Source organism: Gorilla gorilla, chromosome 1, assembly GCF_029281585.2.
Source record: "Gorilla gorilla gorilla isolate KB3781 chromosome 1, NHGRI_mGorGor1-v2.1_pri, whole genome shotgun sequence".
Lineage (NCBI taxonomy): Eukaryota > Metazoa > Chordata > Mammalia > Primates > Hominidae > Gorilla > Gorilla gorilla.
In genome coordinates, this window is record NC_073224.2 from 145,203,157 (window position 1) to 145,218,857 (window position 15,701).

The 15,701-nt window shown below is 44.5% G+C and overlaps 1 long non-coding RNA gene across 5 annotated transcripts in view; it reads left to right on the forward strand.

The window, feature by feature from the left end:
• Window positions 1-15,701, forward strand: part of LOC101132344 (uncharacterized) — a 153,647-nt gene that overhangs the window by 108,387 nt on the left and 29,559 nt on the right. For 4 of the 5 annotated variants that reach the window (XR_010130392.1, XR_008668981.2, XR_010130391.1 and 1 more), the window contains one exon: window positions 10,538-10,656. The exons of the other annotated variant lie outside the window; for it this stretch is intronic. This is a non-coding gene — a long non-coding RNA (uncharacterized lncRNA). The remainder of the gene's footprint in view (window positions 1-10,537; window positions 10,657-15,701) is intronic. 5 annotated transcript variants of the gene reach the window in all.

Below are 15,701 nucleotides of genomic sequence, written 5' to 3' on the forward strand. Positions count from 1 at the left end.
CGATTCTCCCACCTCAGCCTCCTGAGTAGCTGGCATTACAGGGGCGTGCCACCACACCCAGCTAATTTTTGTATTTTTAGTAGCGACAGAGTTTCACTACGTTGGCTAGGCTGGTCTCGAACTCCTGACCTAAGGTGATCGGCCTTCCTCGGCCTCCCAAAGTGCTGGAATTACAGGCATGAGCCACTGGGTCTGGCACAATTAATATTCTTTTGTAGAAACTTGTGTGAATGGTTTACATAAACTTGTGTGAGAAGAGATGTATCTTGTCTCACTAACTCTTATCTTGTTAAGTTTTCCCCCAGAAACTGTGAGTGTCCACCCTCTTGAAGGCGCAATGGCAGAATGAAGTTCACAGAATGGAAGATATGAGCTGGTCTGAGTGATGCAAGGGGTGGTCTTGGGTGGGCTCAGTTCCTGCTCCCTCAGAGGCCTTTGGATCTATTTTTGCTGTTTCTGTGAACTCCGCCAGTGCTTTTTGGTGCTTTTGCTTCAAACAGCCCCATACCCATGACTCTCTTTGGAAGACTGCCATCTGATTACTACACTGCTTTGCCCACAGGTGCAGAGCCCAGACATGCCAGGAAGTTTCCATCTTTTTAGGGCATCCCTTAGCCAGACACCAACAGTTTAACACCACAAAGCCCAGCTCCCTTGTCTCCATGGGGACAAACTCAGAAATCTCACACACTTCCTTGTGAGACCTTGCCTGCAGTTGCACCCTTGCTTGGCTTCTTCTCAGTCCCCTGCCTACTTGCCCCATTCCCGTACCAGACCCGTTTCTTTGGGAGCTTGTCTTTACTAAGTCACTTGCGCAGGACCCTTCCTCTCAGGATCCACTTCTGGGCAATCCTCACAAATAACAGACAAATGATAATAGGTAGCATTCACTGAGTTTGACCATGTTTCAGGCACTGTGATAAGAGCTTTTTACATGCCCTGGTCCACTTAGTCCTCCAGAATTCCATCAGGCAAAGCAGGTGCAATTATAGCCTCTTGGCATAGTTTAAACTTGGGACTGCAGACCCTGGTGCCGGACTGCCTGGGGTCAAATTTCAGTTCTCCTAGTTACTAGCTGTGTGGCCTTGGGCAAGTCACCTATTTTCCTCACCTGTAAAATGGGGATAATAATAGAATCTACTTCACTGGTTTGCTCTGATGAACTAAAGTGAGGAAGGCATTGAAATGCTCTGTAGGTATTTCCTAAATGAACAAATACTTCACACAGTAGGCCATGGAGATTTACAAAGATGAAGGCCAGGCATGGTGTAATCTCAGCACTTTGGAAAACCAATGTGAGAGGATCGCTTGAGCCCAGGAGTTCAAGATCAGCCTGGGCAACATAGAAAGACCCCATCTCTACAAAAAATAAAAATGAATTAGCTGGGCATGGTGGGGTGTGCCTATGGTCCCAGCTACTCAGGTCGAGGCTGCAGTGAGCTATGATCATTTCAGCCTGGGCAACAGAGCAAGACTCTGTCTCAAAAAAAAAAAAAAAAAAAAAAAGAACTAACTTGCTCTAGTTCACCCAGCTAAAGTTGGCAAATTTGGGACTCAAATGCAGGTCTGTGAGATTTCAAAGCCTAATTTCTTGGCCATGATTCTATGCCACTTCTGGTCAGTACCACTGCCCCTTCTTGGGCCTTCATATCTTTCAAAAGGACCACTTTTCTCCAAGTCTCCCTGCCCATTGCTGGCTTGCCTTTGCGAGCATCAAGTCCTCCCTCAGCAGAGGGAGACTGGGTCTCCCCGCACTGCCCTGGGAGGGAGGCAGCTCTCTACGCTGCTGGATCCTGCCTTGTCCTGGAGGGGCCACCACATATTCATTCTTAAGGGGACTTCTCCGCAGGCTATACTTTCTTCATTTCATTAGCTCACTCCCTGCCAGCAACCCACCAGAAAATCAGAGAGAGAATTTCCTTTGCTACTGGAGTAATAGATTATGAGTACCTCTTTTCTAAATCAAAAATTCTATTCTCTGTTTTCCCAATTGCAGAGGTAAGTGGTAAATGGGATAATAATTTAAAACATATGGAAACATGTGAGGAGGAAAGGAAGTGAGAAAACTCTCACTTGCTGCCCATATGGCTTTTCTGAGTTTTTTTCATCCACCCTGGCCTTGACTCACTGGGGCCATCACAGGGCTTTGGGATGACACACCTGGCAGGCCTGGCCAGTGTCCTTATAAGGCAGCAGCTCTGCGGGGAGTCAGCTGCTTCTCTGGCCTGCATGTCAGTCGGGCGATGAAGCAACACCCCTGAACTGGGAAGGGCGGGGAGCAGTTTGCTCCTGATTCTCCATAGCCCCACTCGGGCAGCCCTACTTCCTTTTTTGTCGGGTTGAAAGTGAAAAATTGAACTCTGGGAGAACAGAGAGAATAAGGCCACTTATTTCCTTTTTACTCATATAGCAATATTTATTGGGCAGCTGCTATGTGCCAGGCATTTTAATCTTACCAGCTCACTATCTACGAGAAAGGGAAGAGATTCAGTTGTAGTGCTCAGATCTAACCATGCAGTTTCTCTCATATATGTGTTTGTGTGTCTGTGTGTGTGTGTGTGTCTGTGTGTGTGTGTGTGTCTGTGTATGTGTGTAGGCCAAGGGGGTAGGGGGTGTCTTAAGCTCCCTTCAGGTCCCAGATTTGGGAACAGCAGTATAATGAAGAAGGGACATTTACCATTTAATGTCATACTTACCAATGTACCAAGCGTGGTGATTTACATACATCGTCTCATTTAATCCCCAGGGACTAAACACCTACTATGAAGTAGGCGTCAGGGGCTAAAGCAGAATTTCCTTGAACTGTCTACCTAGGTTTATCTTGCTTTTCCCCAGATCCCAAAGTCAGCCAGCATGAGGCCCATTGGTTTATATACATCTTAACCTCAAAGGGTGTTTTCTGTTTCAACCTTAATACTTACAGCTCAGATCTGTCACCAAGGTTTGCTTCCAGTTCAGATTCTCAAATAAACTGTCCTGGCCAATGGCAAATTCTTGACTCCCTGGGCTGATCTGTCCCCTCCCAGGATGCCCACAGCCAGCCACCAAGGATTCTGGATCCCTGAGAATTTGCTGACTCTATCCCCCCACCTTACCTGTCTTGAGATAATCTAACCTCTGGGCTCCCACGTCATGCCCCCACTCCACCTCCCTCCGTTTGTCTGCTCAGGACCCAGCTGCTCTGCTGGGTGAAGGATCCAAGACCTAGTTGATGCCCCAGGGTTTCCAAAGAATCTTACCTCGTTTGAAGAAGGGATGCTGCGGACTTGAACCACTTTAGGACTCAGTCTAGATTGAGTTCCCTGTGCTATGTTCTTTCCTATTTCCTCTTTCACAGCCCTCAGCATGTGTTTCTCTCTTGGACAGGCGGAGACAATTCCACTGGAAGAGCTGGAAGCATACCTAGATGGCTTCTCTGTGTTTGAAATGTCAACCACCCTCTCCTCTCCAAATTTCCCCAACCTCATCTCCCTCCATCTTCTCCTTGCTTCCTCCATTGTGGCCACATCGGTCTCCTTTCCACTCCTTAAGCCAAAATCTAGGGTTGCCAGATAAAATACGGGATTCCAAGTTAAATTCGAATTTCAGATAAACAACATGTAATTATTTTAGTATAAGTATTGTTATGATTTGAATGTGTGTCTCCTCCACAGTTCATGTTGAAACTTAATTTCTAATGTAATAGCATTAAGGAGTGAGTCCTTTAGGTCAGTGGTCCCCAGGCTTTTTGGCACCAGGGACCAGTTTTGTGGAAGACAATTTTTCAACAGGTTGGAGGGGTGGAGATGGTTTGGGGATGAAACTGTTCCATGCTAGATCATAGGCATTAGTTAAATTCTCATAAGAAGAGCACGACCTAGATCCCTCGCGTGCATAGTTCCAGTAGGGTTCCTACTCCTATAGAGAATCTAATGCTGCTGCTGATCTGACAGAGGGTGGAGCTCAGGCCATAATGCGAGGGATGGGAAGTGGCTATAAATACAAATGAAACTTCGCTTGCTCGCTTGCCCCCACCTCCCACTGTGTGGCCTGGTTCCTAACAGGACACGAACCTGTATCGGTTGGTGGTCCAGGGCTTGGGAACCCTGCTTTAGGTGATTAAGTAATGAAGGTGGAGCCCTCATGGATGGGACTGGGGCCTTATAGAAGGGCTTGAGGGAGTGGGTTTGCCCTTCTGCTCTTCTGTTCTGTGAGACACAGTGTTCCTCCCCTGCAGAGGATGCAGCAGCAAGGTGCCATCTTGGAAGCAGAGACTGGGCCCTCACTGGACACCAATCCCAGCTAATTTCTGTTCTTTATAGATGAACCAGTCTGTAGTTTTGTGTTACAGCAGCACACATGGTTAGACTAAGACAAGTGTGTTCCAAATGTTGAATGCGACATATACTAAACAATCCCTTTTCTTGTTCATCTCCTCTTGTTTCTCGTCCTCCTCCTCCTCTTTGTTAACTCTGCAACTCTAGGCTTAGCTCATTCCCACACTAGGGATGTTCCTCCTCTGACGATGACATGATTTTCTCCTCTCTTCGACTCTTGCCTCTGCCCAAATACCTTTTCTTCAGGAAGGCCTTCCCTGATCTCACATCTCAAATAGGAGCCCCATCACTCCCCATTCCCCTTCCTCTTGTCTTATTTCCCTCACTGCTTTATCCTGCCTGACTTTACCTTGTTTTTGTTGGTTTGTCCTCCACTAGCATGGACTCCTCAGGAAGGCAGGGATTCACGTCTGTTTTGTTCACTGCCATTTCCCTAGCGGCTCATAGGGCCTGGCATAAAATAGGCGTCCGAAAACTATTTGTTGAATGAATGGATTATTCTGCAAGATGAAGAGAGAAGAATTTGGAGTTTCCAGGTCAGCCCAAGAAAGAGAAAGTTGGAGAAGAAGGCTATAAAATTACTGGGTGAAGAGAGGAAGGACAATGGTAAAGGAGAAAGAGAGAGAGACAGACAAAGAGACAAGTTACTTTCTGAGACCTTTCTGAGTCTGAAGGTATGTGAGCTCAGAAATATAGGCCTCTACACAGGATGCTAGGTTGCATCTCCAAGGAGAAGCGTATGACGTAGAATTTCAAAGCACAGGCTTTGACAACCCAGACTCAACATTTGTAAAGCACCTAACAAAACATTTGACACTTGGCAAGTGTGTATCAGAAGGCAGCCGCGAGTACGTCTCATTGACAACTACACCCCTAATGATGAAATTCACACTCATCCATTGCCTCTTTGATTTTAGCTGACTTGCAGCTGATGGCTATTTTTCAAAAGCAAACAATTTTTTTGTTTTTGTTTTGCTTTTAAATTGTCACAGGAGGGTTAGGGTGCCCACATGGTGATTAAAAAATGTCAAGCCAAGTACACTGTGAGCCATGTGACTCCCAAGCTGGCCTCATCGAACGAGGATTCAAATTCAGCCACAGTGCAGGGATAAGTCACTACACTCAGGGGCCTTTGAGGTTTCTAGGATATAGTTGAAGCTGCAAGTGTTAAACTCAGGGGTGTCAAGGGCCCATGTCTCTGAGCACACAGGACAGCGTGTAGTTGTTAGTGCTGAAGCCAGTCCAGCATGACGTTTGCTAGCTCTGTGATACACAGCCTCCTCACCTTTAGACCTCACATTCTTCCTGTGGAAAATGGGATGACAATTCCTGCTCTGTCTTTCTTACAGGTTTGGATGACCATAAAATTAAATAGGGTATGACAAAGAGCTTTGGCGACTGTGAACTACTGTATAAAGCTTAGGATAGTCATGATGTCATCAGCATTGTCTGCGGGGGTGGTCTTGGCTGGCTGACTATGGGTTGCCAACCCCATGGACATCTTGGTGTCCTCCACGCCCTCTTCTCGGCACCAGGGTAAAATGCCAATCAGTGACGTGTCCCTGTGGGGCTCAAATGACACAAGATGATCACCCTCTGGAGCTCTAGCTCTGCATCCTTGGGTCGGGCCAGCAAGTGCTGCCAGATGTGCACCTCCCAGTCCAGCAGCCACTGCAAAGGCAGGAAATTAGCACCAGCTCTGAGTAAACGTCTCTGTTCTTTAACTCAGCACTTTGCTATGTTAGTAATTAGCTACACTTTTCCAGGACTAGACACCACACATGACAAGTCCCACGATCCCCAGTACCAGTGAGACAGTCATGGCCTGGGCAGGCTTCAGCCCCTCTCCTGTACCAGCCTCAGCAGTTCTGGCAAGTTCTTAGATGGCAGCACATTCCCAGAGCCAAATGATGCATCCTGAGACAGACAGGCAGGGACGGGATGCACTGGTGTCCATGGCCTTGGCCCATGATAGCCTGCAAAGCCAGTTGCCCCTGAGAAGCAATTTTTCTTTCTCTCATTTGGACGCTTATTGGCCAGAGCTGTCGTCAAACTGCAGCAGGCAGTATCCTTGCCTTAGGACCTGCAATTTCATGCATTTATCAGACAAATATGAACCCAGTGACTGCTATGTACTAGGTGCTCAGAATGCGTCAGTAAACAAAACAGATTTGAATTTCCCTTCCTTCATGGAACTTAAGTTCTAGTGGTGGGAGGAGGACAGAAAACAGTAAATAACTAGATTATGAATTGTGTTAGCAGATGATAACTGATGTGGGAACTTAGCAGGTAGAAGGCAACACAAGGTCAAAGAAGCCGGGGATTCCACGTTGACTAGGGAGCTCAGGGCAGGCCTCACTGAGAAAGCACCACTTGCATGAAGGAGGTGGGAAAAGCCTTCACCTGGGGGAAGAGCCTTCCAGGCAGAGGGAACAGCCAATGCCAAGGCCCTAATGCCTTGGCCACCGCCTGGTATGTCCAAAGAACAAGGAGACCTGTGCCAGCGGCTGCAGCCGAGTGAGCCAGGGATGTAGAAATGTGTAGAGGGTGGTTCTGGGAGGTGGCAGCAGGAGAAAAGTGGCTCAAAGTCAGCTAGTGGTACCATCTGGATTTGGTTTCGGGGCCTTGAAGCCTACAGAATTTGTGGACACTTTCTTTAAGAATGTAAAGTTACAAAAACGCAATTAGGCACAGGGCTCTGAAAAGGCAAGCGAGGGTCCCTGAAACCTATGTTCCTTCGCTTCCCTCTAGTGAAGCCCTGGACCTGAGGACGGTGCTGGGAGGGTCCCACCCACCCTACCCACCCTACCCACCACAGAGCCTCCTTCCCTCCCTCCTTCCCCACCGACATTGCCCTTCTGTGACTTCTTTCCTCCCTCCAGACTTCCTGTGACAGTCATCTCAACCAGAGTTTGCACAGATGGACATGGGGACAGAGGGAGGAGGTGAGGGACCACAGTAAGGCCCAGCCCAGGCCCACATTGGTCAGCCTCCAGCCCTCAGGGACAATGCGGACAGTGGGGTGGCCGGGAAGTTCCTCCTGAGAGGGGAAGGGTGGGAATCACCCCTCCACGGAAGACATTTCTCCCTTCTTGGTGGTTCTGTTCCCACCCAGGGAAAGAAACTAACAGGGCAAGGAACACATTTACCATGAAAGCAGGCTCAGCGTCCTCTCTCAGGTCCCCACATGGTCCTTCAGGAAGTAGCTTCAAGGCACTGGGGCCCCAGGGAGATGAGCAGTGAGACTCTCTCTCAAACTGGCTGGGCGAGTTCCACTCAGGGAGGCCCAGACTCTGCTTCAGAAACCTGGAAGGAGTTGGCGGGGGAGTGGAGCAGACAGGGAGAGGAAATAAAAGTAATTATCCTCTGAGCCCAGTTATTAAATATCAGCAGAGGGGAAAGAAATTCAGATTAGGTAGGAAACTCAGGCCAGGCATGTTTCATCATGTACTTTCTCTATAGGATGTCTGCTAAGGGGGGTTAACTACAAACCATGCATTTCCCCCCCCCCCCTCCCTCCCTCCCTTCCTTCCTTCCTTCCTTCCTTCCTTCCTTCCTTCCTTTCTTCCCTCCTCCCTTCCTTCTTTCCCTCTCTTCCTCTCTTCCTCCCTTGTTTTGTTTCTTCTTTAGGGAGAAAATATGCCATTCAAAAGTGCCCAGTGTGTGCACACACTCTCTTTTTCTTTTTTTAAAATTTAGCCTTGACTTGAAATTCAGAGTATGCATATTTTTAAAAAATTGTGATAATTTTTTTAAAAAGATGCCAGCTGCTAATTCCACCTAGGTAGAGACATTTAAACAAGTTTGGCTATAATACAGGAATTTTGATGAATTTGTTTAAATGAGATTCTCATTATAATACAATCCCTTGCTGTCTGGAAGAAATAAGTCAGTCTAGAAACATTTACAGAACAGCTGCTATATGCAGGGTTTTATTTTAGGTCTCGTGGGGTGTTCAAGAATGTTGATTCCAAAGTCTCACTCCTCCAGGGGTGTCCTGTAGTCATGAGGTTGATGCTGATGCCTGTGGAAAGAGCGGCTGAAGATGGCTTCTCAGGCTTTCATCTTGACCCCCTCCTGTTACTTCACACTCGCCCTGGGCTCCAGCCTCAGCACCCAAGACATCAACCACCTCCTACCAGGCTTGCGATGCCAAATCTTTATCTCTAGCCTGACTCCCAGCACCTTCCAGTTGTCTGCCCAGAGTGGAGGCTGGCTGGCTCCAGTTCCTTTTCCAACAGCAGCCAGGGTGGCCTGCCTCAAACACACACATCTGGCCACAGCACTCGCCCACGCCTGCGTAGGAGCTGGCCCTGGTCACCGTCATCCACGTCAGAGATCACAAATATTTGGAAATGTAACTTGTTTTTCAAATAAATGTTATATTCAAAACCAATAGAAGAAACAGATGAAAAGTTATCTTATTGGTAGATATGTACTTTATAGGCACACATTGTTATAAAGCCCGTCACTCTGAACAATGTGAGTATTTTAAGAAGTGTAAACATTTGACATTCATGGTCATGGGTACAGTTGCAGTTTTATGTCAGCCTTGGTATTCAATTTATTCCTGCATTTGTTTCTATTGTCCAATGTTGAGAAAGTTCAATTCACAGAAGTAAGTCATAAAATTGTTTTGCTTTACTTTATTTTTAATTTTTAAACAGCTTGCCTTGAAATCTCAGGATGCCCTCAATTAAACAGACCCAATACCTTAAATGTGGAGTAGGAGGAAAATTTGATTCTAAGTTGAATCATTAACAATATCTAAGTGCTTTTACTCCCTGTGTTAAATGTAAAAGTCAAATCAAAAGCAACCCAGCCTCAGGACAGGTGCTCGTGTGATATGATCCTGACTGCACAACTCACCATTATGCAGTGGGAGGGATCGTGATCACCTAGGTTTTGCCTGTGTGAATTTGGTTGAGTGTGACTCAGTTTACCATAGTAGTATGCTTGTACAAATTGAGAGGACATGCATGGACCTGGATTTTAAGAAATCACCTATATAGAGCTACAGTCTTACTAATCAGTGACACCTCTGTTAAACATTCAAAGTTATGAATGAAACTAGCAGAAAAGATAAATTTTTCAGACTATCTCAAAGAGAATTTTCCTGGCAACATGAGTTAATACGTTGGTGGTCTCCAACGTGTTACAATGTTTTGATACAAAGCGCATGTGACTATGTTGTTGTAAAATCACAGTTGATTTTTTAAATGATTTAAAGTACATATTTTGGGTAGCTTTTTAAAAAGTATTTATTTAATTTTAACAGGATTTATTGGTTTTCTTTGATTGCCTCTGGTCAAGCTTTGGAAGTTATTTTATTTTTTTAAATAGAAAATTCATGGAAATGGTGCAAAAGCCAAAAGGTGAAAACAACAAAAAAAGTATATTTTGTGACACATAAGTCTCCTCCCTCAGCCCTGTTCCCAAGAAATGTTTTTCTTCCCAGAAGCCACACCACATTTATCAGTTTCTTTGAATCTTACCAGAGATAGTCTATGCCTCTGTGTGTGTGTGTGTGTGTGTGTGTCTTAGCTTGGGTTACCCCAGGAACAGACTTTGACACAGGATTTAAATGTAAGCAGCTCATCTAAGAGGTGCTCTCAGGAAACACCTTGTAGGATGGTGAGGACAAAAGATGGGAAAGGGAAGGTAGCCAATGGAGGAAAATTGATCAAGTAAATTACCGCTGTGGACAACCAGAGCTAACCCCACTGGGGAGCTCTGAGAGCCAGCATAGGACCTGTGGCTCAGAGTTATTTCTCCCAAGGGGAAATGGAGCTGGAATTTTATAACCAACTCCGTTGTCTGAGAGCTGTGGGGTGTGGGCAACCAGCCATGTGGTCAGGCACAGTGGACTCTGTCTGTCAAAGAAAACTCAGTCAAAGCAATGCAAGGGCTGGCAGTTTGAAGTGGGCTGGTGTGTAATGCAATGTCAAGGAGCAGGAAGTATGGGCAGGGTACAAACAGCATCTGCTACAATATTATCTGAAACACATTTTAATGAAATTAGCACCAAACATGTGCAGTAACTCATGGCCCAGCCCCATGAATGCCAGGCTTCCATAGAGACTGGTCTGAAGATCGTTGTCATTTTTGGCATGGCAAACAAAACCTTCTGGGGTTGATGCTTTTGGTTACTTCTGGTTCCTTTTCCATTTTGATCTCAGTCAAGTTTTTGCCCCAGTAATACAAATGACTTGTGCTTGCAGGTCCCCAGACAATCCCGGTGTGCACACTTCCCTGCTTCTGTTCATGATGTTCTCTGAACCTGGGATCACCTTTCCCCTTCCTCTTACCTGCCCGATCCTACTTGTCCTCCCAGATTCAGGTGAGTTGGAAAGAATAAAACTGACCTTATGGAGTTGTAGAAGCCTCGGTGAGAGGATGTGTATAATATTCAGCATGGTGTCTGGCACAGAACTCAGTAGTGGTCATCTGCCTGCCTGTCCATCTCCCCATCTGTCTGATAACTTGGGAGCCCACCCCAATGTTCCCAAACTATACCGGGATTCCTCTCTTCTGTGCCATCCTAACACCCTAGGCACACCCATAGGAATGATCTGCTTGTCCGTCTCCCCCGATTGTGCTGGAAGCTTCTTTGGGACAGGAAGCAGACTTTGCTAATCTCTGAACCCCCATTGCTGGTACAGTGCCCAGCACACAGTATGGCTTAGTGAATGCCTGGGTAGAATTCAACTGAGTGCACCACACAGTAACAATTCTTTGAGGTGTTTGTACAAATTCTGAAGAAGGAAAAATCACTGCACATAGGGTGGCTCATGAAGGTGTTTTTAGATGGGCCTCTATAAGAGACACACATATAAAGATTGCTTCCTTCTTCTTATTAGAAGAGCGAGCCTTGTTGACCTATGACTTTTTTGCATGCTAGATTGCATGCAAGATTGTTTTGCTCATTACTTCCTCTCTCTCTCTCTTTCTCTCTCTCTCTCTTTCTTTTTAATGGATAGTCAGTCCACAAATATTTTCTGAGTCCCTACTATATATTGGACACTACTCTAGGGGATGGGGATACAGTGGTGCACATGACAGAAGGAGATCCTGTCTCAAGGAGCTTCCACTTTCTTGGAAAGTACAGAGTGGAATGTTCATTTGGACTGGCCTGCTGCTGCCAGGAGGATCTGAAGAATCTGGAACAAGTGGGGCTCCTCAGGGCCTGGCTGATGGAAACATCAGACAGTTTTAGGTAAAGACGCAGGGGCAAAGATTCCAATTTGAGGCAAGCACCAAAGGAGATCAAGGACAGCTATCATTTAGAAACATACTGAGCACTCAGCTGTGGCCAGAATATGGAGGGCATAAAGAGATATAAGCCTCAGTCCCTGTAAAGATTTGCTGTCTACAATGGGAGAATAGAGTTAAGTCTCAGTTACTGTGAGTGGATTAACAACTTGATGACTATCCAGGTAATAAATAATTATAGATTCAAAGGAAGGTACAAAAAGTAGTTTAGAGGGGGACTGTGTACTCTTCACCCAATTTTCCCCAATATCACAGCCAGAAAGTTGACAGTAGTGTAATACACACACCTTATTTAAAGTTCACTAGTTTTGCATCTGATTTTATACATTCTTATCACATGTAAATTCATGTAACAACCACCATAATCAAGACACAGAACTGTTCTAGCACTACAGAGATAGCTCTCATGCTATGCCTTTGTAGTCACACCCCCAATTCCCTACTCCCTAGCCCCTGGCTACTGTTGAGTGTTGAGAGTTCATGTATTTTAGATATGAGTCCTTTGTCATATGTGTGTTTTGCAAATATTTTCTAGTAGTCTATAACATGTCTTTTCATCTCTTTTATAGTCTTTCACAGAGCAAAATTTTAAAATTTAAATGAAGTACAACTTAATGGATTTTTTCTTTTGTGGATTGTGCTTTTAGTGTCATGTCTAAGAACTCTTCACCTTGCCCTAGCTCCTAAAGATTTTCTCTTATGTTTTCTAAAAGTTTTATAGTTTTACATTTTACATTTAAATCTATAAGGAATTTTGAATTACTTTTGTATAAGATAGGAGATATAGATTGAAGTTCATTTTTTTCTTTCTTTTTGCCTAAGGATGTCCAACTTTTCCAGCACTGTCTGTTTAAAAGGCTATTCTTCTTCCATTGACGATCAGTTGACTGTATTTTTGTGGATTTAATTCTGGCTTTTCTATTCAATTTCATTGATCTATCTGTTCCTTCACTAATATACATTGTCTCTATTGTCTGTTGCTATGAAGTAAATCTTAATCAGATAGAGTGATTCCTCCCATTTAATTCTTTCAGGAAATTGTTTCAATTATTCTAATCCATTGCCTTTCCACGTAACTTTTATAATAATCTTGTCTAAGTCTTCAAAAAAACCTTGCTGGAGTTTTGATAAGAATTGTGTTAAAGTAATAAGTCAATTTCAGGAGAATTGTGTTAAACTAATAAATCAATTTCAGGAGAATTGGCATCTTCACTATGTTGAATCTGCCAATCCATAAACACAATATGTTTTTCCATTTATTTACTTCTTCTTTAATTTCTTTCATCATCATTTTGAAGTTTTCAGCAGTCCTGTACATGTTTTGTTGGTTATACTTACATATTTTTTATTTTGAGGGGGTGATAATGTAAATGAATACTGTGTTTTAAATTTTGGTTTCCACACGGTCATTGATAGTATACAGAAATACAATTGATTTTTGTATATTGATCTTGTATTCTGCAACTGTGGTAAACCCAACTATTAGTTCTATGAGGGTTTTCTTTGCTTGATTTTTGGTTTTTAGATTCTTTGGGATTTTCTACACAAGACATTATGTCATTGGCAAATAAACAGTTTTAGTTCTTCCTTTCAAACTTTAGGCCATTATGGGTTATCAACTCTGAGGACCATCCAGGAAAAAAAAGATTATTTAACCCCCAAGTACTCTTTCCCCACTCATTTCTGGATTATTTTCCCATTGTCCACAGTGCACTTGGGGAATACAGACTCACTCTTACATTAGATCAAGCAGCTATTATTAGGGAAAACATCTGGAAGGAATAAGATACATTCCAGAGCAAAGGAGGGAGGATCAGGGACTTTTCACATCATGCCTCCTCCATGAGCAAGGGTCAGTGAAGGGTGACTCTGTGTACTGTTTGTTCCCTTAGGTAAGGCCACCCAGGCCTCAGGCCTGACCTTCTCAAAGCCCAGCCAGGGCAATGAGTGACTCCTTTTTCAGCACTGGCCAAGGTCAGGGCCTCCTGAGGAAGGCTGGGAACAAGGACTGACCCCTGCTGGGTCTGAGGAAAGAATGAGATGAGGCCTTCTGAAAGCTGGGGAGCATTTAGAGGGGTTTTCAGTGGGTGAGTGTGGGCCATTGCTGCTTCTTTTGCCTCTGAGCTGAGAAATCAGCTCCTAGGGGTCTTGCAGAATGTGGATTTAGTTGTGGTTTACCTGCCCTGCTTCCCAGCAGTAACAACACTGGGAAGTGAAAGGAGAACTGTGTCCTTGACACCACCAGGGACACAGCAGGGAGTGAGAATCGGAGGGAGGATAATGCCTTCAGTTTCGTTTAGTTGTCTTTCAGCTAGCAAGATACATGAAACTGAAGAAACGGTAATATACCATATATTTCAAAAAGAAACACCGAACCAAGGCTAGATGTGTGGACCCAAGTTATGCATGGAGATGTATAAGCAATGCTGTGTGAGTGAAGGGATCCAGTATAATTAAATCTCTATGTACCCAAACTACTGGGAGTTTTAAAAATCACAGTACTATTTACTTTTATGATAAAGTGATAAAAGTGCCGGGCATTTTTTATGATAAGGTGCTGGGCAATTCATCACTGGAATATACTGAAACATTATACTGTATGCAACACATGTTCAGCACATTTGTTAAAGGCAGATATGTTTAAAGAAGTTGAAACAAGGGGAATGCAATTCTCCCTGATACATCCTTGGCTGTGGAGACACTTATGTCATCTAGAATAATATTTTTGTCTACTTTCTGTAAAGCAAGAGGTGAAAATACTTTCTTTTTGTTTTTAAAGTTAAGACTATCTTGAAAATGGCAACTTGGAAGAAACCTTAAAGGTAAAATTTAGTTAATCGGTGTAATAAGTTCCTATGGTTTCTCTGGTCTATTCCATGCCATACACAACTTAATAGCCATTCTAGCAGTGTTATAACAACACTGTTTTAACAACTTCAGAAGTAACTCCACTGATGGGTGTAGCCAAGAGAGTTTTATCTGAAATCCAGATCCTGGCAGTATAAGACTTTTCAAGCAAAATGCAGTCGGTGCCTTAGCTTCATGGAGTGCAAGCCTCATCTCCTACACTGCATGTGGATTTCCATCCCTCTAGGTCTCCATTCACTGGTGTCCACAGCACACTAACCCCCTCTCACTGTTCACCCCAATACTGACCTTTCGATGTCAAGTAGACACTCCCCGCTCTCTCCAGGAAAACCTCCAGGAGTCACCAGATATCAGGATGAGGTACGGGGACTCCAGATGTCTAGGAGGAGAAGGCAGTCTTTTCTTGATCCAGGGCTCTTCCTTAGGTCAGCCTGAACTGCCCGGTATTCCTGTACGCTTTTTCTCCATGCCCAGGAGTCCCTGCCCCAAGTTTTATTGTTGCATCTTCTGTTATCTTTTTTCTTTTTGGTTTCTCATATTCCCTGAACCATCCTAGGAACCAATAGGAAATTCTCCCTTGTCTGTGATGCCATTTGCAGTGCTTCTGAGGTAAGAAGGAGCTGCAACTGCCCTCTGAATCTCAGCTCAGAGGGTCCCACATAACCTGTATCTGCCAACATCTCCCTTTGCATTTCATGATGAAGAGCACTGGCCTGTGGGAGGTTTGATTGACACATACCTTTGATACCCTTTGCCTGGGCCATGTCTCTAGCCCTCTACAGCTAGGGCTGCCTCTGCAGAAGGATGGAGTTTTCATCTCTAATTGTGAAAGAGCTTTTAAAGGCAAGCTGGCCACAGTAATAAGCACGTAATCTGGAAGAAATCTCATGTTCAATGGTGGATCTGAAGTTCCTTTTTTTTTTTTTTGGTTGGGGCTTATAAACCTTCATTTGTAAAAGTTAATCATGGCATTCTTCTCAGGACCAGTAAGAGGTGATTTCAAAAGAGTATATGAAAATGATGTGAGCATTGGCTAACATGGGAGAAGGCCCAAACTCAAAAGGATAAGATCCTGAGTTAAGTGATACAAAAATTGAGTTCTAACAGGTGAGCAGGAGTTGACCCTGAAGATTAGGGTAGAGGAGGGCTTTGGGGGCAGAGGAAATGTTTGTGCAAAGGCAGGAAGACACATAAGAGCATGGCAGGCCAAGCAGCATTCTGGGTCCAGCCCAACTAGAGTACACA